The following is a 26,807-nucleotide window of genomic DNA, read 5'->3' as shown; positions in this document are numbered from 1 at the left end:
ACCACCAGTCCTGTTAGCTAGGGATCATGGGAGTTGTAGTCCCAGAACATCAGGAGGGCCGAGTTTGCCTGCATTAGGTGCACATCAGACCAGTTGCTCTTACCTTTTCTTGCTGATTGTTTCTTACAGGTATAGGCGACTCAGGAGAGTGTGGCTCTGTGGCCACAACATCGTGCCCTGGGCCCAGGTGGACACAATGACAACATCCCAGGGCCAACACCTTGGACTGGATGCCAGCACTCAGATCAGCTGGATGGGTAGGAGGGGCATGTGCTGGGATAGCTTGCTACCATGGCTTGTTTCATGATTTGCACTGCATGGGCGCTGGTGGTTCAACTGGGGAGAACGTTCTGGTTGGCAGACAGGGCATCAACCTCACCCTTGTGACTGCCATGGACCTAGAGGCCTTGCATACAGCACAACCACGTATGAGTATCTTGTGTTCGGAGCTTCTGGAACAACAGCTATGGCAAGGGGCCATGGACTCTGCACACATTAACCACGCCCGGGGGCGGGAAATGAACAGGGCAATGTTGCACAAAGCATTGCAGCTGGAAGGATGGGTGATTTGGCACCTTGGCATCACACGTGAGAAAGTGGCATGCACCTATCTTCACCAGGCAATGAGGCTTGGCTGTTGGACATTTACTGAGGACTGTGTCATTGGTCGCAGATGTGAATGGTTTGGCAGCAAGCTGGCATGGTGGGGTTGACTTGGGTGGCAGAAAAAGGCCTTGAGTTGGATCTGTAGTCTGGCAGAGGGGGTGGCTTGGAATAGCACTCCCAGTACACCGGTCAGATTTTCAGGTTATCCAATTAAAGCAGGGAGACGTATTCTGTCTGAATGGCCAGATGGGGGTTAACAGGCCACAGAACTCCCCAGGATGGCATCCGGGAGGGATTACCCAGAATTGATTCATGTTACAGGGTGATCCTAAAACCCAGGGTCAAGCCTGAAAGAATAATAATCTGTAACGGCTAAAAATTGGCTGCTGTTTCTTTAAGTGAAAGCTGGTAGTGTTGATGTGTGTACAGTTGGTGAGTCGCTTTTGCAGAAAGACTTTTAAGAATAAAAGCAGAAAGTACTCTGCAAGGATACTTTTTTCGTGGACTCTTTTATGCCAACAATGGTCCGAGGACCAGGCTGAGGTGACAAAGGGAGGTCAGAACCTTTTTTTTTTTTTTTACAAACACTGACATAATCCAGCAGCTGGGTTGGGTGATTCAGGATTACACACCCAATGCCTATGCCAAAACCTACTGACATGTTGTGGTCCTTTGACCCCGAAGCTGTTTGTCTTGTCGTTAGTTCTCCTTTCTACACCCCATTCCCTAATGGCCCGGACTCACTGCTCCTAGTCCTGCATCTCCAACTAGCCATTTCCCCATGTTTTTCCTTCTTCTCTTTGCCATTCTTTGCCATTAAGATTTTTATATATCTTACTGTATTGTGAGAAAAACCTTTTTCCTTCCTTTCTTTTCATATCAGAAGGAACAGTATTTCACCCTGATAGTAATGGAGGTAGATTTCAGCTATACAAACAGCAACATGACAAGCAGCTTGTGAGAAATGGCATAACTGCTTTCACTACCTATTTGCAAATGTCTTATTTTTGTGGGCCTTCATTTTTTTTCTCCTCAAACTATGATGAAAGTGAATAGCGAGACCTTGGTGAGTAATTTGATGACTGGATCTGTAATACCTTACAGTCAGACAGGTGTGTGCCATTGAACCGTATTTTGGCAAGCTGCCCCTTCACCATTCATTTCATGCTATGTGCCAAGGCAACTTTCAGCATAAATCCTTCAGATTTGTGTACCACCGTTATAAAGATTCATTTGAAGTTGAGCACAGAAGCCTCACCCCACAATTCTGAAAGTCCTTAGCAGCTACCACCAATTCTGAGCTTTTGTCAGCACTTTCCTCATGTTTCCAAATGCTCTTTTCTATATTCAAGCAGACTAGAAATTTAGTTTTAAAACAACAACAGATCCTTGTGATTCTGAATTGTATACAAATCCCCCTGTTTTAGCACAAATGCATAGATATGCGGTAGGCTAACAATCTATCACTGGTTTTAAAATATTCTGTTTTGAAGTTTCTCTGTACATTTCAAAACCTGGTTTTGGATTGCTACTTGCTATTTTTAAAACAGGAATGCACATTTTTTTAAAAAAACAACCAGTTAATTAAGGTGAAAAGAGTATGTTTAAATGAATCTTCACTAAGTAGGTTCAAATCTAAGTCAAAAGTCCACCTAATGCAGAGGGAATCGTAATTATGAGAATTTAAGAAACAGAAGAACATTGCTGTTTTTTCTAAGAAGTGGGTTGAGTACAATGGCAAATGCGGGAAGCTAGGTTGCTAAGCATTCCAATAAATAAAACAGAAAATATCTCAGCTAACCACCTATGAGAGCTCTTGAAAAGAAATGTTTTCTTTATCTGCTGACAAGGTTATGCATAAAAGAACAAATCAACTGTCTTTCAAGGCAGCCAATGTTTCCATGACAAAAAAATGGATGGTGGAGGTGCCAGGGGTAAAGAGCGTTGATGGTGGAAGGTGGGGGAGAAAGCACTTCACCCAGCTGGATATCCCACCATGGTCCTTCCGAATTCTTCTTAATCATAGTATGCCAGAGAGGATGCAAAAATAAAGCATGTAGGGACAGGGAACCCATGGCTCTCTCAGTGTTGATGGGCTCCATTAGCCCCAGCCAATGTGACCAGTTGTCAAGGATGATGGGATCTGGAACAAGGCCTGGAGAGTCACATGTTCCCCCATCACTGAAATAATGACTTGTATCACGGCACATCTTGGGAGCAAGTGAAGGATTTCCTTTTCAGAAAACGTCTTCTCTGCTCATCTCCTAGCACAGCTTCTGGCACCCTCTCTGATTTCTGGGGACCAACAGGATGTTGTGAAAGGATCTGGGAAGGGAATTGGCATTTCTTTTATTCCCCCCCTTTGTATTCTCTCACTCTTAACTGGTCTTGCTCGACTGCAAAGTTGCCACTCCCTGCCCACTTTATAGCACTGCAAATATTTACATTTTTGCAGTAGTTAAGAAGGAGCAGGTAGGTGACGAAAGCAAAGGGTGCCCACCCACATCCATGAAGCAAAAAATTGGGACAGTACCACTCTCTGTGTAGTTGTGTTCTTAAAGTCGTTAGAACATTAGGACATCTAAAAGATCCCTGCTGGATCAGACCAAAGGCCCATCTATTCCAGAGGTCTGCTCTCACAGCAGCCAACCAGGTGTCTACGGAAAGCCAGCCAGCAAGTCTTGAGTGCAACAACACTGTCCTCATTCGTGACTCTCTGCAATTGGCTTTCAGAGCCATGTTGACTCTTACACTGGAGGCAGAGCAGAGCTAACACAGCTGGTAGCCATAAATAGCCAGGTCCTCATTCAGCTGCATTGGATGGTCCTGAAGTCTAGTATTATGGAAGAGGCAGGAAAACTTGGCAAACCCTGTCAGCAGTAGCCCTGTGCAAGGGCTTCTGCAATGGGGCTTTTCCGCTTCACCTCCCTCTGCATCCCTCCAAAAAAAAAAAGGGGGTGCATTTAAGGAGAATCCCGAAAACAGCACACAGAGGAAGGGAAGATAGGGGGAATCCTTTTGCCTGACAAGCTGATGTTCTTGTGCAGAGGAAATATTCAACATACAGTTACACTGAATTTCACCTGTAGTAATGAGAGATTCTTGAGGAGGGTGGGGAGGGTGAGTGGGTGTGGAGGACAAACCCGCAAAAAATAAAACCACAGAAGTTCATTTTATTCAGCTTGAAAGCTTTACTATTAAGTACACACCACCGCTCATTTCCCCCTTGATCAATAGGATTGCTTACATTTAATTAAAGCCACACCGGAATGTTTTCAATTAACCTCCTTTAAAGAAATGGCATGAATCTGTAATGGCATTTTCACTGGCTTTCAGATGGAATTGTCTTTGGTCAGCAGACAGTGTCAAAATGCTCCATCAGAAAACAATAGTTCTTTGAGGCAAGGAAATCGATCTGCCTCGTGAATTGCAGGGTACTTCCTTGAAAGCAACAAGGAACTTGCTCACCTGAACGAATGGGACCTTAAATTAGCCACAATATAATCAGCCACAACGTCAGCGAGAAGTGAAATTCAATTGATTTCCATTAGGCCTCAAATCATACTCTGGCAATGAGAGGTTGGTGCTCTTCCAGTTATATAGAGGGTTAAGAGTTCTGCCAGAGAGCGAGAGAATCAGCGGATGCCTGAAACTCAAGGTTTGCAGCAGCTGTCTGTAGAAGCTTCTTAAAATCACCATGAAACCCGAGCCAATGTGCAGGCCAGACTCTGAAACAAAATCATCCAGGAATTGCAGCTGTGAATACGGCTTAATGTCAGGGCTTGAGCTGCCGAGACTTGCTTTGCCAGTCCCAAACAATGTGCCACCCACAGATGCCTAATAGCAGATTTATCGGCCTCTGAGCCCATCACCTGGTTACTAAGACCACTCCTATCAATTCTATTGATATTTATTATCGGCTGTGCTCATTTACCACACAGTGCAGTTGCTAGGAGGAATGCCTCCGGGGTAGTAGAGTAAGGGAGTCAAGTGCCAGCCACATCCCTGATGGGCGCAACAGCCCTTGACATTTTGTCTTGAGAGCAAAGATTAGTTTACAATGCAAATGACTCATCTGCTCTCCACTGCTTCCCCTCTCTGTGGGCCACCAGGGAATCTTTCAAATATAAATAACAGGGGCATAAATAGAAAAGAATAACCACTGCCAAGTTCTTAGCTGTGTTGTGTGTGCGTTGCCATTACACGTTGACTCTCTACCAAAAAGATAGCTCACATAAAATTCTTGTGTGTCAGTAAGTTTGCAAATTAATTTCATGGGATGAAAAGTAATTGGAGAATCTGTTATTATTGCTATTACTACAGTTAGTAAAACAAGATAATTAATCTCTCCTCAAAACTCACTGTTTATATGAAGCATTTCCATGCCTTGTTACTAAGCCTAAGCACATATAATTAAATCTATTTCACGTTCCTCTCCTGTTTACCTTTACTTTTATATCCCTCCCCTTTCTATGTTTCCTCTGTGCTCAAATTTAGATTATATGATGCTTGGAACATGTTCTTGACCTCTTATACTCTGTAAAGGGCTATTCACACTATTATTATTATTATTATTATTATTATTATTATTATTATTACTACTACTACTACTACTACTATCATCATCATCAGGCATCTAAGAATCTATAGCACCAGGCAAGAACCAGTCAAAATTTAGCATTCCCCCAAATGTATTTATTAAAGGTGGTGTTGTTTTTAACAAAAGCAATTCAAACCAAACACAGTTGCAATGTGATGTAAAAGGTAATGTTCATACAAATGTGAGCAAGATTTTCCTGTTACAACACAATGATAACTAAGCAACACAATGCACACAGATTCATATCTGAGTAACCTCTCCATATTGCCATATGGTGCAGTTCAAGTAGATGAGGAGCTGCTCATGTAGCTTACAAAAGGGAACCAGATCTTATCAAACCTGTCATGTTTCACAGTGCCTTCTACTGTTCTCCGCTGATAAGTCCAACATTCAGAGAGGGTCATGGTCCAATAGCACTCATCCATCCCTCTCATAACCTTTAAGTCCATTGATTTCAGTAGGAGAGCAATGTATGTGCTTCATCTTTCCCATTGAAATCCAGGGAACTTTAAAAGTACTTCACTCTGAAAGGAGTGTGCCAAAAGTAATTATTTCCAGAACTGTTTTATTTCACAATGCGCTGCATGTTTGTTGATATTTGGATTATGTATGCTGAAGAAAGCTGAGGTGGGTGGCATCGCACTCTGCTTTCGGAATAAATTACACTTCCCCGATTCTATAGTCTATACGGTATGGACCAACTAATAGTAGCACGAACAAAAAGGGCTTCTCCTTTTCCAGAAGAACCAAAACATCTTATGTGCAGAAAATAATGCCACTGCGTGTGCAAAGTTTTGTGTCTCATAGAGGGAATTGTAGCCCGTGCATGTGATGTCTCTGGTTGCTCCAATTGGCAACACTCATAGAACAACAGGTTGCTATTTTTTTTTCCTGTGAAATGTCTGAAAGCTAATGGCTTTACTTAAGTTATGCTGTAAACTCATTGCTGGCTAGGATATGAATCCAATTCTCTCTCATCTCAAATTCTGTCCGGTGAGTCATGTCAGGATTGAGGAACAGCAAAGTCTTCCCTCCGGCCTAGTCCTCTCCGCTTGGGCAAGTCACAACCAGAGGAAGAAGGGAAGCAAATAGGCAGTGGCAAGGAAAAAGTGGGCCCAATCAGTTGATAGAGCGTGAGACTCTTAATCGCAGGGTTGTGGGTTTGAGCCCCATGTTGGGCAAAATATTCCTGCATTACAGAGGGTTGGATTCAATGACCCTCATAGTCACTTCCAACTCTACAATTCTATGATTCTGTTATTCTAAGAGCATCTTGCACCCAAGGCACCCCAAAAACCTGGAGGTTAAAGGTCATCAAAGATGGCCTAGCCAATACAAAAAATAAAAATAAAATCCTTCCAGTAGCACCTTAGAGACCAACTAAGTTTGTTCTTGGTATGAGCTTTCGTGTGCATGCATACTTCTTCAGATACACACGAAAGCTCATACCAATAACAAACTTAGTTGGTCTCTAAGGTGCTACTGGAAGGGATTTTTTTATTTTGTTTCGACTACGGCAGACCAACACGGCTATCTACCTGTAACTAGGCCTAGACCATGTTATTGAGCAAAACTAGCTAAGGAAATAGAGCAGCTAGATTCTTCATCACCAACTCAAACACACACATCTTCCAGTTCAAACACAATGTGCTCACCAGCTTAGCTGCCTTACCTCCTTAAATTTTGCCTGCACTGCATGTAACTATTCAACTCATATCACCCACAGAAGGAGTGAGGTTTGCAGCACCTCACAGCAAGAACCAGCTCTAGCCAAAGACTTCCATATGCTGAGACATCAGCACTATGAGTCCCCCACACTCCAAATTAAATTACCAGAGCCCATCTACACAATCAGTTTAAGTAACAGCAAACATGTGATAGGCTTAACAGGTCCCAGCTTGCCTCCCAAACCAAGTTCAGATGTAACAATATCTATGTGGTTTTATTTTTAACCTGGTGGATATCATTACATGGGCAACCTTTCCCGTGGATACAGAGACTTGTAAATCACAGAATGACCCCAGGATGTACCTATGGGATTTACAAGATTCCACATTCAGCCTGGGCTCCTTTAGCACATCCTAAGTAACCATGTGACCACAGAGAGCAGAAATGTGGAGTTTTTCAATCAAACAGACATGGGCCCACTTTAGAAACTAAGACCAGAGAGGGGCAAATGAAGGCCATATTCACACCATACATTTAAAGTGCTTTGATACCACATTAAACAGTCATGGCCCCCAAAGAATTCTGGAAGCTGTAGTTTGTGAAAGGGTCTGAGAATTGTTAGGAGACCCCTATTCTCTTTCCCAGGCTTCCTCAACCTCTGCCCTCCAGATGTTTTTGGCCTACAACTCCCATGATCCCCAGCTAGCAGGACCAGTGGTCAGGGATGATGGGAATTGTAGTCTCAAAACATCTGGAGGGCCGAGGTTGAGAAAGCCTGCTCTATCCAGAGCTACAATTTACAGAATGGTTTAACGATCAGGACTCTCAAATTAATTGCTGCTTGTTGTATTGTATTAAACCTATTTTATTTTTAAATATGCTTGTAAATTGCCTTGAGGGCTTAGGTGAAAGGCGATTCATAATGTTATAAAATAATAATACTTATTAATAATATTCATATTGCCTCGCTCTAATCCCAGCTTGCATGCACCCAAGTTCCCTCTGTTTCTCTGCTGTTTTTCTTTTTTAAAAATACAAAATAGGGCATTTGGTGCAAATATATCCTGCCAGTTACAGAAGTGAAAAGAGGCTGCCATCACTAGAAAATAGGGAGCCTCCCCTAGCACCCATCACCTCTCTGTGCTTCACGGTGTCTGGCGGGGCTTTCTTACTACATGCCGAGGGTGATGGTGGAGGAAATTGGGAGTGACTGCCTGAGGCTAATCAAGTAGTTGTTCTGTCTTATTGCCCAGCAGTCACTGCTTTTGGATAATACAAATCAGCCTCCCATGAAGTAAGTGGGACAGGAGTTGCTAATTTTGGCCATGATGCCAAGTAGCAAATAGAATTCTGCTACTGCTTCAGGGGCAACGAGACTTCGTTATTGTCCTGCCTGTTTCCAAGTCTTGAGAAAGAACTCCCAGTGTTTCAATCCTTCTTCTTGCTACTCAGAAGGACTTTTTCCGAAATGATATTTTTTTACCTCCCACCACCCCTATACGTCAGGCAGAGAGAGTAAAGCCCTAGCATCTTTTCCAACGCTACATATGCGGAGCCTTTACATTCCTGCTGTTCTTTCCTTCCCTCCCTCCTGTTTATTATTTCCGCATTTGTCAACCCGGGCATGTGATTTTAGTCCTCTCTTGGCAATGGAGCCATCCTGTTTTCAAAGAAAGTGCCAAATGTTTCTGATGTCATCCTGGGGGGGGGGGGAGTACAGATGAGAGGTGGAAAAACTTAATCACTCGGTAAGGAACAAATACAACCGGTTAGCCACAGCCGTGGCGATGAGCAAGCGGCAAGTTCCCAATACAAAACATGACGTACGAAGTCGCACTCGCTTTGCTTTGAGCTGCCTCGACTGGCATACGCCACCTCAAAGATCGGAGCACGTCGTCTGGATTCAGTAGCATAGTTCTGCCCATATGCTGGGCAAAAAAGGAAATTGACCAAAAGGGCAGGTGGGGAATTGTTAGGGAAATATCTCAGCTGGCTAGCAACATCTCAGCTGAAATGGAAGAAGCTGACCAAGTTTTCCCATCTGATGAAGAAGTCTCTGCTAGAAGTGTCCATTCTGTATTGCTTTTAAAATTCTTCCTCTGGGGTGTGTGTGTGTGTGTGTAGTTTTGTAACTTTCTTCTTTTAATATTTTGTTGGGAGCTGCCCAGAGTGGCTGGGGCAACCCAATCAGATGGGCGGTATATAAATAACATGGTAAATAACAAGGGAGCAGGTGGCGCTGTGGTCTAGACCATGGAGCTTCTTGAGCTTGCTGATCGGAAGGTTGGTAGTTCGAATCTGCATGACGGGGTGAGCTCCCGTTGCTCTGTCCCAGCTTCTCCCAACCTAGCAGTTCAAAAGCACAACTAGATAAATAGGTACCGTTGCAGCAGGAAGGTAAATGGCATTTCAATGACTGGCTTCTGTCACCGTCCTCCATGTGCCAATAGCGGTTTAGCCATGCTGGCCACATGACCCGGAAAGCTGTCTATGGACAAATGCCAACTCCCTTGGCCTGAAAATTGAGATGAGGGCCACACCCCATCGATGTCTTTGACTGGACTTAACCATCCAGGGGTCCTTTACCTTTACCTTTTTACCTTATATAAATAACAAGAAAATAACAATGGATTTTCTTGTTATATTGTCTTGGGACATATGTGAAAGGCAATTATCAAACAACAATGAGGCACTGCTGTCATAGGATATTGCAAGTTTCTTTGTGTTGCTTTTGCAAAAATTCCCATGTCAAGACATTAGACATTTGTAGGGTGTTGAATTGTTTTCAGTCTATTTATATCTCTCTGGTTTATGGTGCTTGAATCTATACTTCTGTCTAGAAGTTCAAAGTCAAAAGGGAGGAAAGGGGAATGAAACAGCTTCGTGAATTCTCTCTCCCTTGTGGTCATACCTTCAAGGTTTTGGGGGCTTAGGGGGACAGGTAGGAGCTGCTGCCACCCTTGAACATCTGTTACCTGAGGCGGTTGTATCCACTCTGCCTAATAGTAGAGCCAGTCCTGTTGAGACTCCTTTTTTAATTTGAAAGAGCAGTGGGCATTTTAGCTGCTGTGAGGTTTATCTTCTAAGACCCTTATTTTCCTCCCTTTGCCTGACCACCAGCGACCTTTGCTTCTCCCCACCACTCACTCTGTTTTTTTGTTAAGTGCCGCCAGCAGTCAGTGTGCAGACAGTGTGTCAGTGGAGAGGCTCCAATGGGGAGCAAATGTCTGTGGCCCATTGAGCTTTTGAAACCTGAGAGCCGGAACAGCAAAAAGCAGGGCTCTCCCTGTCCTAGCATTCTGCCAAATGCATGACATTCAGCCAAGATGAAGTTGGAAGGCTTCCATTTTTGCATGGCTCACTGCAGCTTGCTGGGAACTCCCAGTCACAGAGTACTGTATTAAAATTGCCAGGAGATATTTCAGTTTAGTTCTTGTCTTCTCCTGGAAAATACTCATGATGTCAGGCATCCATTGTGAGCCTTTCCAAATGATAATACACACACACACACACACACACACTTTTCTCTTGGAATTATACCACAATCCAGAACTACTCATATGATATATAATCAAAGGAGGTGGTAGCCTTTCTGCACTGGGAAAATAAACAATAGTCGATAGACCATCTGGGTACTCTGGCAATTTCCTGAGGGGCCAGTGTGGGCAGAGCTGTTGTGCCACCATCTGCATGATTCACAGGGAGACTAGAAGGTGGTGCCCATCTGTCTAGTTGGATGAGAATGTGAGCACTTGGGAATAGAAGTCAAGGGCTAGCACAGTGATTCCCAAACTTGGGTCTCCAGCTGTTTGGGGACTACAACTCCCATCATCCCTAGCTCACAGGACCAGTGGTCAAGGATGATGGAAGCTGGAGTCCAAAAACAGCTGGAGACCCGAGTTTGGGAAACACTGGGCTGGTGGGAGGGCCCTGTTGACTCCTTGAGAGCCAAGTGATGGCCAAGTGATGGGGAAGAAGTGGAGCATCAACCTATCTTAAATAAATGGAGGTAAATGTGTTTGGATCTTTCTCATGCATACACACCATGCCTAGAGTGGAAGGACGGGCCATGAGGAAGACCCATGGGAGGCATGGTTTCTTCTTCAACACTTCCTCTTCTCCAGGTCTCCTTCTTGAGCTAGTCTCAGGTTTCCCAAACTTAGGTCTCCAGCTCTTGTTGGACTACAACCCCCATCATCCTTGACCACTGGTCCTGCTAGCTAGGGACAGTGGGAACTGCAGTCCCAAAACAGCTAGAGACCCAAGTTTGGGAAACACTGAGCTAGTCCAAGATGGGAGGAAGATACCCAGCCCATGGAAAATACAGATGGGGTGAGACCAGACTGCCCTAAGGTCCAGGCTGAGAAGGAGGGAGAAGTAAGGGGTACAACTCACTAGGTGACCTTCAGACAGTCACTGATCTCTAACCTAACATGCTTTACAGGGCTGTTGTGACAATAATATGGCTAGGAAGAGAAGCATGTTTGCCACCTTCAACGTCCAGGGGAGAAGGTGGCATATAAGTGCAATTAAATAAATAAATGCAGCATGCATAATGTACACAGATTGCAGTGGTGTGCACCCATATATCATGCTCCAAGATATGCATCAGAAGGAAGAAGACAGAGAGAATTTTAAAGGCAGGATACCAGAAAATTGAGAGGTGTGTGTGTGTTAGCAAAATGTTAATGTCACATTGCAAAGGGGTGTGTGGGAGTCTCTTGAACAAGTGCAATGTATCTTTGAAGCTCAGAAGAATGTGAACTGTGTATTCAAAAGGTTGCCATGGTAAGCATGCTGTATTTGATTTTTTTCCCATTTAAAAAAACCGAAACACTATAGTCTGCAATCACATCAGTCTTTGTAATTTATCGTTATATAAAAATCTAAGCTCCCAGCTTCCTTTCCCTCTTCATTTGTTCCTCAATTCTGCCAACAAACTTGTCTGTTTCTGTCCTTTGTAGCTGAATATGGATGCTATTCAAAACAGGAAAGGAACAGAAAACAATGGCAAAATACGCAAAGTGACATGAATGCCATACTACATGATCCTAAAAGTTCAGCATAATTTGAGATGTGATTGTAGCCAAGAATCGTGATTGCAGCAGATATTATGCTGACTGGATTTGTCTTTCTTTCTTTCTTTCTTTCTTTCTTTCTTTCTTTCTTTCTTTCTTTCTTTCTTTCTTTCTTTCTTTTGTAGCTCTGCATCTCACTTCTGATCGTTTTATATGCACTGAGCCCCTTAGATTCTCATTCTCAGAGCTGTTTCACACACTGCAGTTTAAAGGAGAGACAACGAGGTGTAGTGGTTACTGTGTTGGACTAGGACCTGGGAAACCAGAGGTCAAAACCTCTCTCAGCTATGGTGGGGAAGGAGAACCATGTAGGCCACCTTGAGCTCCTTCGAGTAAAGATGGAATAGAAATGTAATGAATAAATAAATAAGATAAAGGTGAAAGAGTGCTGTTATGTTGCTGAAAGCAAATATTAAAGCAAATATTAGCATCTTGCCATCACACTCAAAGACGACTCAGGACACCATAACGATGGGGGAAATTGTTATATTTATTCAACTTATAACGTATTAGAGTAGCTCAAATCAAACAGATTAACGGGGGGGGGGGGGGGGAGAGAGAGAGACATAGTCTGGGTGGGAAAGTTCCCTAAAACAGGGGGAATCAGCTTCCTCACCCACAGACTCATCCTATGGCACTGCTGCAAACGATTGAAAGAAATTGTTTCTCCTTACAGTGAGAGCCTTGGATAAGGAACTTAACCAGCATACTACAGCCCAGCCTGTCCGGTGTTCACCCCCAGATGTGCAGGCCAATCTTAAATGGGCACCCCGGGGTCTCAAAGCCAAGCTGGCACTGGGTGACCCAAGAGTGCCCCAGCCCAGTAATGCCACAGATATTGCCACACCACGTAGAATCATAGAATTGTAAAGTTGGAACGGACTTCAAGGGTCAATCTGGTCCAGCCTCCTGCAATGCAGGAATATCAGCTAAAGCATCCATGACAGTTGGCCATCCAGCCTCTGCTTACAAACCTCCAAGGAAGGCGAGTCCACCTTCCACTGTCGAGCAGCCCTTACTGTCAGAAAGTTCTTCCTGGTGTTTAGCTGGACTCTCCTTTCATGCAACTTGACATGAATCGCATCTTGTGATTCGCTTTCCTGCCTGGACTGACAGCCCATTAAACCAATCAAAAAGGGCACTCCAGAACACAGAACTCCCAGCAGAATGAAGTAAGGAGAATCCTGAGGTCAATACAGGGCTCTCCCGGGGGGGGGGGGGGAATCATGCTCAGCTCATGGAAATAGGTAACTAGCAAAGCATAGGGAGAGAGGAATTGTGCAAAGTAGAAAGTATGGGGTGGAGCCAGTTATTTAAGCCAGGCTAACTATCTTTACATTACTGGCCCACCTGAGTCCACCGAACACATTCTCTTGACTTGCCCTTCTTATGCAGAGCTTAGACAAAATTTTATAGACCCACTCCTATGTCAATTTAGCTTCCTACCCGGAGAAAACCAGGTTTTACACTTGCTGAATAATGTCACTAGAGCTATACCTTCCTTGGTGGCCAAATTTCTTTTTTTAGCTTTTAAGCGTCGCAAGACTATAATTGACTGTATTGATATGGGGCTATCTGTTTAGCCCATTTTAGTGTTGGCTAAGTTCTAAAATCTTCCTGGATGTTTTAACTGTGTATTGACAAATGTACTTTTTTCTGACTGACGGTCGAATAAAAAGGTTGATGGTGATGATGATTACTGGCCCACCTGGGCCCTTCGAGTTGTTGTCTACTCTTCCCCCGGACAATACCAACCCAACTCTTCTACTCAGGGGAGTTAGGGTGTGGCAAAGACACCCCCATTAAGTTGGGGCTGGCAAGGTTCAACATCACAATGCCAGGCACTGATTAATTAATAGATTTGAGCAGTGTACTGATGGTTAACCTATTCAGCCAAGCTGGTGCTCAATTTGTGTCTATCTAGTGTTCGAATCATAGGATTGCATCACTGGACAGGACCATGAGGGTCACTTAGTCCAACTCCCTGCGATGCAGGAATTTTTTGCCCAACGTGGGCCTTGCATTGTGCACAGTGGTTTTCTTTAATAAGAATCCTATCCTAGAACCAAATACCTGCAGCTATGCAGGGATTGTATGGTTGAGCTTATGGATTTATAGACCTTTGTGGGTTTTATATGTGTGAATCTTCTGGCAGGAAGAGTGCATCTGCGCATTATGTGCTGTAATCATGCCTCCTTTTAAATAAGTGATGTCAATATTAGTTTTCATTAGTGGTACTGTCAAGGCCCTTTGATGGTTGTGGTGTGCATTTCGAAGAGTTTGAATATGCTCACTGCCAAGAGAGAATTTTTTATGAGATAGTTCTGGTCCATTGCTGTCAATGTAAAATGCTGCCCTAATGTCTCTATTAAGAGAAAAGATCAATTGCCAAAAGGTCTGTTAATGGAAGACCTAGCACATAACAATGTCCCTGTCTGAGCTGTGCTTGCAAGGAGTTGATAATCCATTTAATTATTCGTGCTTGTTTAAAAATAAAAAAGTGCTGCAATGCCAATATATAAAGATAAAATGTGCACCACACTGACCACTTTGATCTGCAGAATGCGCAGTGTTACAGGTGCCAAGTAATACTTATTCTGAATTTTGGAAGTCCCTGTCTATTGATATCAGGCAGGTGCCTTTTCAGCACTTGTTCACAACATTGTTGTTCAGGTAAGTCTACCCAGACATGCAGATGTTGATATGTTTTAATATATATTTATGTTAGTGCTGATTTTACTGATCTTTTAATGTTTTAACTACTGTTTTTAACTGTTTTTATTTATAATTTTCTTTTTTTTTAACCACTTAGAGGTTTTGTTACAATCAAGTGGTATATAACGTCTGTCAAATAAATACATTTTTTAAAAGAAAAATCGTAAGTGTTTTTAGGTTAGAGAATTGCACCGCAAAAATTGGGAGAGCTGCAAATTTTGAAGAATAGCTGCATTTTGGTTTGTGTGTTTTTTCAGGAAGAGTGAATTAGGTAGCTTCTCATCTAAACCAAGTTTCTCCCCCAGAAAGAAAAATTTAAGCATATGGCAATTTATACTTTATTAACATATCTATATCTACATTGGAAGACATGATAGTGGCTTATAAAATTATAAATGATATGGAGGGAGGAAATAGGAAAAAGTATTCTTACCCCGTCTCTCCCTCTCTCCGAACACTAGGACTTATCATCATCCCATGGGATTTATCAGCTGTGTAGGTTTGGGATACATCGTCCAGGACTGGTTTGAGAGTCAGATCCTGATGGCATTTATTTATTTTTCAAAATTTTTATTGATTTTCTACATTTGATTTTAATTAATTTTATAATGAATGTTTTTAAAATGTTGGACTATTTTGATTGTTGTTAGCCGCCCCGAGTCCAGCTTCGGCTGGGGAGGGCGGGATATAAATAAAATTTATTATTATTATTATTATTATTATTATTATTATTATTATTTATCACAAAATGATATAGCAAAGAAACACAAAGCACACAACAAAAAGCACACTACAATACAATAAAATTAAACACAAAAAGAAATTATTTCTTCTAATACCTAATTCTCATGACATTGATAACTGACTTCCTCGAATCCCCTCTAACTGAATTTCATTATATCACATTTATAACAGTTCTCCAAGTTCATATTTCTAATAATATTAACTCCTTTCATTTGCTAATCTCTTCTCCTTTATTAATCTTCTAATCCTTAATGTTTACTACCATGTATCCTTATTCTACCCCAGGCCTATTTGTTACTTCCAAGGATTTTCTATTTATCTGATCTTGATGGCATTTTGACGTGGCAATATATCTGTCAGTGACTGGGCAGGGGAGGAATGTTGGAGACCATGTTCCCAGTCTGACCCTTCCAGAGAAAAAGACAGTTCAGAATTACAACAGTAAGAGATCACATCTCAGAGGCAGATGAGGGGGGAAGCTGGGAAATAATGGGAGAGGAGGAGGAAGAAACACCAGAGGGGGGCAGCTGACAGACACAATGTCTCTAGAAAGCATTCCAGACTCTCCCACAGAACTCGGCGAGCCTTGAAAGTAGGAGAGCAGAGAGCTCAGAGGCAGAAGGCACTTTTCAGCACCCTTGGTGATGACACATGAAGGGAGGGAGGGAGGGGGTGGAGACTGACTTGGGGCAATGTGATTATTTCAAGAGGATGCATTTCCAAGCCTCTCTCTGTGAATATTGAATAAAAAACAGTTGGTAAGAACTTTTCTTTGTCTTATCCATTCCTGGCCATCCATGGGGATTGGATGCACTGCCGCCTGACAATATGGTAGATGGGGCTGTCCAGCTGGCCAGCACCTTAACTTCCTTCTCCAACCAAGTGTGCAGGCTGCCTCCTTCCTCCCAGTGCCTCATAGGGGCCAGGGTCAGTGCTCCTTCCTTTTCAACATCATGATGCATCACTATACAGTGGTACCTCAGGTTAAGTACTTAACTCGTTCTGGAGGTCTGTTCTTTACTTGAAACTGTTCTTAACCTGAAGCACCACTTTAGCTAATGGGGCCTCCTACTGCTGCCGCGCCGCCAGAGCACAATTTCTGTTCTCATCCTGAAGCAAAGTTCTTAACCTGAGGTACTATTTCTGGGTTAGCGGAGTCTGTAACCTGAAGCGTCTGTAACCTGAAGCGTATGTAACCTGAGGTACCACTGTATCACAATGTTTAGCTGGTGATACATCACGTTGTTGATAATCTGATATTGTGTTGCTGTTTAGTCATTTAGTCGTGTCTGACTCTTCGTGACCCCATGGACCAGAGCACGCCAGGCACTCCTGTCTTCCACTGCCTCCCGCAGTTTAGTCAAACTCATTCTGGTAGCTTTGAGAACACTGTCCAACCATCTCGTGCTCTGTCGTCCCCTTCTCCTTGTGCCCTCCATCTTTCCCAACATCAGGGTCTTTTCCAGGGAGTCTTCTCTTCTCATGAGGTGGCCCAAGTATTGGAGCCTCAACTTCACGATCTGTCCTTCCAGTGAGCACTCAGGGCTGATTTCCTTCAGAATGCATAGGTTTGATCTTCTTGCAGTCCATGGGACTCTCAAGAGTCTCTTCCAGCACCATAATTCAAAAGCATCAATCTGATATTGCCCAGCCCTATTTGGGATGTGCAAAAGGGTTCGCAATGGGCACAATTAACTGATTGGAAGAGATGGCCACAATAAGATGCCTAGATGGCTTTTCAAGAAGGGTTAGGCAGATGAATGGGAGAGAGATCTACCAGTGTCTTTTAGTGTGATAGTCATGTGACAGTTTAATAATGGAAAATCCATCTTTATGATTGCCAAGAACAAGATCAAAGATCAAAAAGAGGAAGGTTGCCATCTTCACACTCTGCCTGTTTGCTGCTTGGCCACAGTTGGAGGCAGCAGGTTCGGTTAAATTGATTCTTGGCCTGGACCAGCAGGCAATTCTTATGTTCCGAAGAGGCTACATTATTGAAACTTTAATTAGCCAAAAAGCTCTTGACAAAGTGCCATGGGAATAATTAAAATATATTCTGGCAAGGCTTTCTATTCATCAGGGAGGAGGGAACCCAACAGTTGGAAAGAAAACATGCATTTTCTGAATGGAACAAAATTTAATTAAAACACTGAAAGGTTTTTCCTCTAATTGGAAAAGACATAAGAGAGTGACATCAGTGCTAGCACTGGCCTGGTTGGCTATATGAATACATATCATGCAAAACTAGGGAACAAAAAATCTGAAGCACAATTAAACTGTATAATTTACATAGTTCTAAGAAGAGATTTTTGTATCCCATTCTGCATCTGTAATGGACTTGAAACTGTTTCTTATATGTTTTTATTTTTGGTGTTTGAATTGTGTGTTTTTTAATCCTTAAATGCTTTGGGGTGTTTCACGGGAAGTGATTCAAAACTGAAATGAAAAGAATAAAAATGCAGCTTTTCACCTTCAACTTGTCTACTCTCAGAAATGTGCCCCCCTGATGCCATAGAAAATAGATTAGCGCTTAAATTAAGTGTTCGTAAGATTGCAGCCTACCTGTCAATTCCTGTGTGCTGAAGGAGGAGCTCACAGCATCAATGCAATGGTCTTCAGGGTAGCACAAGAATACAATGATATGTCCCCTTGCAAAAGGACAAGGGCCAGTGTTTAACGTCTCCTGCTTAACCTGTTTAACATCTCCATCCCCATTGTTCTGCCCGGACACTGAGGTCCATTGCTGAGGGTCTTCTGGCAGTTCCCTCACTGTGAGAAGCCAAGTTACAGGGAACCAGGCAAAAGGCCTTCTCGGTAGTGGTACCTGCCCTGTTGAACGCCCTCCCACCAGATGTCATGGAGAACAACAACTACCAGACTTTTAGAAGACATCTGAAGGCAGTCCTGTTTAGGGAAGCTTTTGGTGTTTGGTGCATTACTGTATTTCAATATTTTGTTGGAAGCCACCCAGAGTGGCTGGGGAAGCCCAGCCAGATGGGCGGGGTATAAATAAATTATTATTAGGTAAAGGTAAAGGGACCCCTGACCATTAGGTCCAGTCGTGGCCGACTCTGGGGTTGCGGAGCTCATCTCATTTTATTGGCCGAGGGAGCTGGTGTACGGCTTCCGGGTCATGTGACCAGCATGACTAAGCCGCTTCTGGCAAACCAGAGCAGTGCACGGAAACGCCGTTTACCTTCCCGCCAGAGGGGTACCTATTTATCTACTTGCACTTTGACGTGCTTTCGAGCTGCTAGGTTGGCAGGAGCAGGGACCGAGCAACGGGAGCTCACCCCGTCACGGGGATTCGAACCGCCGACCTTCTGATCGGCAAGTCCTAGGCTCTGTGGTTTAACCCACAGCACCACCCATGTCCCAATAATAATAATAATAATAATAATAAACATTAACATTATTAGAACGATATTAGAACATGTCATTCTAAAACATCACAGAGCATACTTGTTAATTAAAACATTTTTTACCTCCCCCACCGTCAAAACACTGTCTCCCTGCTGCTGATTGCTCTGCTGCCCCCTCTGGTGTCACATTTTAAGAACGTATTATGAATGATAAAAGTAGGACGTCATGTGTCCATATACATAATCCAAACCATTCCTTAATCTTTCCTTAATGTTAAAAACCATGAGTGTAGATCCGCCCTGGGTTGCCTTTTTGTCTATCACCACTAGGGGTGCCAACTTGAATAAAGTATTGGGGGGGACAGATAAGCTCCGCCACACATAATTGATCACATGACGGTGTGCACCCCATTTGAATGGCAATGCCCATCAGCTTGGGGGGCAACCCCTCAAATATGTTAGGGGTGGGCGATGGGACCTTGGTCCCTAGCAGTTGATTGCTATGATCACCACCACTCCAGTTCAGGTGACTTATTGCAAACGTTGTGGTGTGGATAATAAGTTTTCATCTTAGGCAATTAGCTATTGGACTGCCTTCTTAGTCTTCACTCAAACAAACTGATTGGTATTAGGGGAAAGCATTCTCGGTTTCTTTTGTAAAAGTAAAGTATTGCTTTGAACTCCAGTACGCATGCATGCCCTTCTGAAGAGAGATGAGGAACCTACCTCACAACAACAACAACAACAACACAGGAATGGCAGCAGGGAAAGGGTGGATGGATGGAGTTTTCCTAGCATCAATAAACAGGCAAAGTTCCCCACCATCACCCTTTAAGATGCACTTGCAAAATATGTCTAATCAGCTCGGCAAATCTGTGCCTACCAAATTTAATGTAAATTGCTGGAAATAAAAATACAGGTACACATTATTAGAGCAGTTACCATGGAGACAGGAAGAAGGTTACAAAAAAAGAGAGAATTCTCTGATGAACTGGAAGAAAATACTACTTTATGTCATTATCTTTTAAGTGTGTCTTGTGTGTCATCTTAACTGTTTGGAACAAGCACTCTGGAACCAGCATTGTAACAATCCGTGCTTAAGGAATGTTTCTGTTACTCAGTTCATCTGAGTAGGCTGTAGATCATAAGAACACTATTTTTTTTAAAAAAAAGAAAATCCAAGCAAGAATGGAGACCAGTTATTCATTTCCTAATGCAGAAGGAGCAGTATCTTAAAAGGATTTGAGTGTGACTATTTCACATAAATCTGAAGAGGGATGGGAATGACTTCCTTAAGAGCTCTCTTTTCTAGTGGTCATGGAACATTTGTGAACAACACAACCATGGACATCAGAACATAGAAGCTGTCTAAAACCAGGCCAGGCTCTCTGCCATCTAACCCTGCATAATCTACTCCGGCTTTCAGTGGTTCTTGAAGATTTCCTATCACTTCCTATCAAGCCTTTTAACTAGAGTTGCCTGGAATTAAATCTGGGACTTTCTCCATGCAAAACATGCCTCTACCGTTGTGTGTGATCCTGATCACATAGCTCTTTTGTATACAATTCTCTCTCTCTCTCTCCCTCCCTCTCTCTCTCTCTCTCTCTCTCTCTCTCTCTCCAGATTGGCAACTGGATGAAAAAGTATTAAGTGGCTGTCTCCACCCAGCTGTCTTCTGCATATTCCCAGACTTCAACAGTATAGTGAATGGGGACATTGGGGATAGCAGATCCATTACCTTTTTCAGAGCAAAAGTGATGGTGTCATTTGAGAACTTCTGGGAAATGATATATAATGAGATGAAAAAGATGTTGAAATATACATATTTTTTTAAAAAAAGAAGAAGCATTTTTACTTGGTATTATAGGTCAAGACATTAATAGGCAAGATGTTAAATTGTTTTTATATGCAACAACTGCGGTAAGAGTATTGTTAGCCCAGAAATGGAAACAAGAAGAAATTCCAATGAAAGTAGAATGGCAGATGAAATTAATGGACTATGCAGAATTGGACAAAATGACAGGAAGGATTCGAAACCTGCTGGACCAGAGATTTACAGAAGATTGGAAGAAGTATATGAATTATTTGAAGAGCAACTGTAATCAACAAATGACCCTAGTAGGACGGCAAGAAGTTTTGTAAGGAGAAATATACGAAGTGTTACAAAGTAGAAAAAGATAGAGATATTGGTTATGAGTATGAAATGTAATAGGGAAGATAAGAAATGCATACTAAGAGATTAGATTGGAAATTTTTCAGACAGGATTGATGGAAGTCAAAAAAAATTGAATAAGATGTAAAAGTATGTTTAATTACTGTTGAAAATGATATGTTAAAAACTATATATATATATATATATATATATGCAGGTTTTGGTGTCCTCGGGTGTCTTCCTGTGTAAAAGTTGGGGTGTCTAGGCGACGTTTCGACGAGGTCTCACTCGTCATCTTCAGGCTGGTGCTTTCGGCTTCTTGTTACTGGAACAGAGCAGGATCTCAGTGTTTGAGTTCCTATAAATACTGTTGAGGGGGTGTGGTGTATAGCCTCCAATGTTCTGGGCAGAGAGGAAGTTCCCAGGCTAGTGTGCCTTTTCTTCTTTTGTTCCTTAATTACTTGAGGGATATCTTGAGTGATTTCTTGAGTGATATCCTGAGTACCACTTAGGTGGGTCATTAGGTGTGGATTAGTTGCTAAAGTCTTTGTGTCTTGACCTCTTGAACTTTGTGAAGAGTTTTTCTGAGAAGATGGCTGTACTGCACTTAGTTGTGCTCTGGCTTGGCTTCGTGTATAGGGGCGAGCTGTGGTTTTGTGGCCTGTGCCACAAAGTTCAAGAGGTCAAGACACAAAGACTTTAGCAACTAATCCACACCTAATGACCCACCTAAGTGGTACTCAGGATATCACTCAAGAAATCACTCAAGATATCCCTCAAGTAATTAAGGAACAAAAGAAGAAAAGGCACACTAGCCTGGGAACTTCCTCTCTGCCCAGAACATTGGAGGCTATACACCACACCCCCTCAACAGTATTTATAGGAACTCAAACACTGAGATCCTGCTCTGTTCCAGTAACAAGAAGCCGAAAGCACCAGCCTGAAGATGACGAGTGAGACCTCGTCGAAACGTCGCCTAGACACCCCAACTTTTACACGGGAAGACACCCGAGGACACCAAAACCTGCATTCCTGTACCCGTGAAAATCTACGAAAGCATATATATATATATATATATATATATATATATATATATATATATATATAGTGATGGTGTCATTTGCTGGAGTGGCAGGATAACTGACCCACCCTCCTTGCTCTGACAACTGAATAAGGTGACAAGACGTTCACAAGTCTTTTTGTGCCAGGTTAGCCAAAAGCAAAGATAAGGGATCTGTGACCCTCTGGTTGTTGTTGAACTACAACTCCCACCATCCCTGACCATTGACCACACTTGCTGGGGCTGATAGGAGTTGGAGTCCAACAACATCTGGAAGGCCAAACACTCCCTAGGCCTCCTCTAGGCTAATATGCCTCACAAACTGTGAAAGCCTCATTGTCACCTCATTCACTCGCCAGAGCAAGAAGGGCCTGTCATCTGCCATGACTCAGGAACTTCCAATGAAGTGGAGTGTTGGAAGATTCAGGACAGACAGACGGTTAAACTACGGAATTTGCTCCTTCAATACGTAGTGATGGCCACCACCAACTTGGATAAGGAAAAGGCTATCAAGAGCTACGAGCCACAATGGCAATCTTCCACTGTTGGAGGCAATACACCTCTGAATACCAGTTTCTGGTTGGCCACTGTGAAAAGAGGATGCTGCACTACATAGGCCTTTGACCTGATCTAGCCGGCCTCTTCTTAGAATGCTAACATCTGGAGGAAAAGAAGAAAAAGAAGAAGAGGAGGAGGAGGAGGAGTTTGGATTTGATATCCCACTTTATCGCTACCCGAAGGAGTCTCAAAGCGGCTAACATTCTCCTTTCCCTTCCTCCCCCACAACAAACACTCTGTGAGGTGAGTGGGGCTGAGAGACTTCACAGAAGTGTGACTGGCCCAAGGTCACCCAGCAGCTGCATGTGGAGGAGCGGAGACGTGAACCTGGTTCCCCAGATTACAAGGCTACCGCTCTTAACCATTACACCACACTGGCAGATGCTGCTTCCCTGACCCAGAGGATGTCATCACATGTGAAAAACAATTGAGCAGAGGCTGGGTATTTCTCTCCTTTCCTTTGAATGGGCTTCATTCATCACACTAGCAGTTTATTGGCAACACTTCAGCTAAAGGACAAAGGTTGCATTGCAGCAGGCAGAAGATGTTTTGTTAATGTTCAATGAGTTTTACAAGTTGAGGCTATACGGTCAGACGTCAGCACCAGTGAAAATATGTCTATGGGCTATCCTTGGTGGCAGGTCTAGAGTAGCTTCCAGGGCCAGCCCAGGACATCTGGCTGCTTGAGGCAAAATGCCCTGCCACCGCCTCGCCTGCCATGGGTGTGTCGACATGCAGAGGGCCGAGAGGCCAGCTGATAAACCTCAGATGTGCCATCTCCTTCCATCGGCCCGTGCTCCAACGTAAATCAACGACCCGAACTTCAAAAGCCAGGGCACGCAATTAGTAGAGTGTGGTTTGCACACAGAAGTAGGTGTGATGTTAGCATATATGAGAGAGTGCTGGAGGGGAAATAGTTGAATAGGTTGCACAGACAGGACCCGGGGGGTGGAGCCAGTGGGTCTATAAAACTAGTTCTGGGAGGAGTTCGTTGGGAGTTGTGGGTGGGTAGTTGGTTGGATTGCATGGGTTGGCTGGTTGGGAAAGGCAGTTGGTAATAGAGAGACAGTTAGGGCAGTTGGTCCTTGAGTGTGGGGAGGTAGCAGAGATAAGAGAGAGGAACAGAAAATTAAGAAAGTAAAGAGGAACACCGTTTGGAATGCTGTAAAAGTTTTGTTTTATGTCTGAAATAAAATACACTCTTCTTTGTTAATTTGAGAACCTGACTGAGACTGAAGTGATTTTACCAGGGAGGACCTAGTTGGTGGCAGCGGATTAGTGGGGTCAATAGTCCCTGAGACGACTGGGGGCTCCCATGAGGCGTAAGTCAGGCTACAGCTCCAGATTTATTAAACATAAATCAGAACAAAGAAACATGTCATCTCTCTCTCATCTCGTCTCAGAGAGAACAGCAAAAGCAAAAGCTATACACAAACGGAACTTCCCAGCATACTGTGCTGGAATGTAAACAGACATGTGACACGCAACAATTCCACATGCCTGTTCCTTAAGGTGGAACAGAATTCTCAACAGGGTGCCCCCCGCTGCCGCTGCCCCACCTCCTCCTCCGTGTATGGAGGAGGCAGGTAGGGGGCGGGCAGGGTGGTGTGCTTGAGGAGAAGGAGCCCAAATCTGTCACCTGAGGTGACTCCCTCGCCGCCTCCTTGGCCGGCCAGCCCTGGGTGCTGCCATGTTGATCATACAGCACTGGCAGACTTGCTATCAGCCTGGCAAAGTAGCTTCCCAGGTGTGCATGAAATCAGTCTGAATGTTGAGAAAGCTCATTCTTGTGCTACTATCCAAAATGCCGAGCCTTTTTTTCCTAGAGACAGTGGCAGGATTTTGCAGGATTACAGCAAGAAAGCTGGTGGTGGCTCTGCAGCCGAATTTGGTGCATTCCGTTCATCTTTGTTAATTTCTAGCTGTGCTTCTGAACTTGCTGCATGCGCTCCTCTGGGGTTTTCTAGTGTTCTGAGGACCTCTGTTGGTTTGCAGACATCATGGTCCATACATAGTCAGCTGACCACAAAATGTTTGGCCTTCTCTGTCAGATTTGAAGCTTCAGAGCCTTGAAGCATAAGCCCAAGTTGAATTGTTTAATTGTTATAGCTTTAAAAGTAGAGCAACACAGGCATTCTATCTGAGTGCCCACAAAGCCATAAATTCTTTCTCTTTCTGCTCACCTTTAAATTGGCATATATTTAAACCAAAGAAATATTTCTGCAGTGAACTATAATGTCAGGGACCTATACCTATATATCAAGTGTATATCATTATCATGTGTATCAAATAAAGTGTAATTAAATAAACAGCATATCATTCTCCATCAACAAGCAGGCCATTTCAAAGTCTAAAGGAACAGCTTATTCAAATAAAGTTTATTTTAATCCTACTCTTCTCTCAGGACCTCAGAAGATCTAAGGACCTCATGCATGCTTCTCTGTCCTCTCCCCATCCTCACAGCAATCCTATAATATAGAGTAAGCTGAACAACTGGCCCAAGATCGCCAAGTGAGTTCATTAATTGAGTGAGGATTTGAACTCAGGGCTCATGCATTGCAATCTAGCACTCAATCCATTATATCACACTAGATTTCAAATTGCTGGCTTCATGTCAGTAAGATTGTTACACAGATTATGAAACTTCTAATTAGGAAAATGTGGGTCAGATATCTAAGAACATTCCTTAGAATCTGCTTATCTGAAGGAAGAAATCAGTATATAACTGCGAGGTTGCTCATTATAATTTATACTGGCCTGAGGAACCCCCAACGCTTGTGACTAATCAGGCAATCAGGTATAGGGGAAACAGTTTATATGATTTTCTTGCCAGAAAGATATATAAGGAAAGCCTGACCAATTTAAAGTTTATCAGAGTTTAAAACAAATCAGATTAAAATGACTTTCTACCAGTTCTCTCTCTTGTGTATATAATGCATGGTTTGGGAACAAAACACTCAGTAAACTAGTTAAGTGGGGTTTTTTTTAAGACAACGTGTCTTACAAAATTTGACATATTTCAGTGTTTTGGGTTCTAACTAGGAGTTTTATAAATACATTAATTTTAGTATTTAAAAGTTAAAGGTCATCAGAAATATTATTTCACTGACGTAATCTCTGTATATACTGTGCCTAAGTAAACAATCACAAATAAGATTAACGGTGCTCTCGTAGCCTAGACTGAGTATTCACATCTAAATTTCTTTGCAGTCAGTGTGACGTGAGATTTCAGAATTAGTAACAGTTTTAAATTACGTTTTTGAACTAAGAGAGGAGAGTTTAAAGTACACGGAGAATGATTTGTTCTTGCAGCCTTATCCATCTTAGTTTAATGTTTGAGTACTTTGCTTGATTTTTTTTTTAGCAAATCTGTTACTCTTGCTTTGGACGATTCATTTGCATTTCTCCCAGTATCTATTTATAAAGGAAAAACTATTTCTCTTAAACCGGTTATAGTGGGAAGGGATCAAATGCAGAACCAAAGAGAAAAGACTTCAAGGGTACACAGAGAGCGGCTTATTGGCTCAACTTCTTTCACATCTATTGACTCTTCTGAGATAGTGCAGAGGAGCTAAAACAGTTCTCCTTCTGGGGAAAAACCCTCTGAAATATGTTGAGTCAATAAACTAGAGATGGGGAACCTACAGCCCTCCAGAAGCTGCACAGGAGTCAACTCCTGGGGGCTTTGGCCCCCCACAATGAAATATTTGAGGGGCCAGGCTCCCACAAAGTTGATGGGCATCGCCATTCAATCAGTGTGTTTGCACTTTGTCATGTGATCGATTATGGGGCGGGGCTGTAATAATATAACACCTATTACCCTTCACCATTGGCCATGCTTTCTGGGGTTGATGGGAACTGGAGTCCTACTTGCATGATATTCATTGGTCAGCAGGCGGGGGGCAGTGGTGTAGCGTGGGTTGTCAGCACCCGGGGCAAGGCAAGTAATTTGCGCCCCCTAACCCGTGGATTTGCGCCCCCTAACCCCCAGGTGTTGCGCCCGGTGTGGCCGCCCCCCCTGCACCCCCCACGCTACGCCACTGGGGGGGATATAATTTGCATATTATAATCTTTTTAAAAAGAAACCCTGATTGTTACACTCTTTGAATTAAGAACAGTGCAACATGATTTCCTTCCACACAGGCAACAGATTTTTTTTGTGGGGGGGGGAGATGTAGCAAGAATAGTATTTAACAATTTAACTTAACATCTTGCCACTAGAGAACAAGTTACAATTAGCCAATAACAAGGAAACTTAGTGAGT

At 43.1% G+C, this 26,807-nt stretch overlaps 1 long non-coding RNA gene across 1 annotated transcript in view; it reads left to right on the top strand.

Annotated features, from left to right (window-relative positions):
- The window catches only part of LOC309380783, a 249,884-nt gene extending 226,120 nt beyond the window's left edge, over window positions 1-23,764 (top strand). The window contains exon 2 of the long non-coding RNA XR_014173140.1: window positions 23,469-23,764. This is a non-coding gene — a long non-coding RNA (uncharacterized lncRNA). The remainder of the gene's footprint in view (window positions 1-23,468) is intronic.
- The last annotated feature ends 3,043 nt before the right edge of the window (window positions 23,765-26,807 follow it).

Source organism: Podarcis melisellensis (assembly GCF_964234715.1).
Source record: "Podarcis melisellensis genome assembly, chromosome: 11".
NCBI classification, from domain to species: Eukaryota; Metazoa; Chordata; class Lepidosauria; order Squamata; family Lacertidae; genus Podarcis; species Podarcis melisellensis.
The sequence above is the reverse complement of the archived record's forward strand: the minus strand, read 5'-3'. Positions and strand labels throughout refer to the sequence as shown.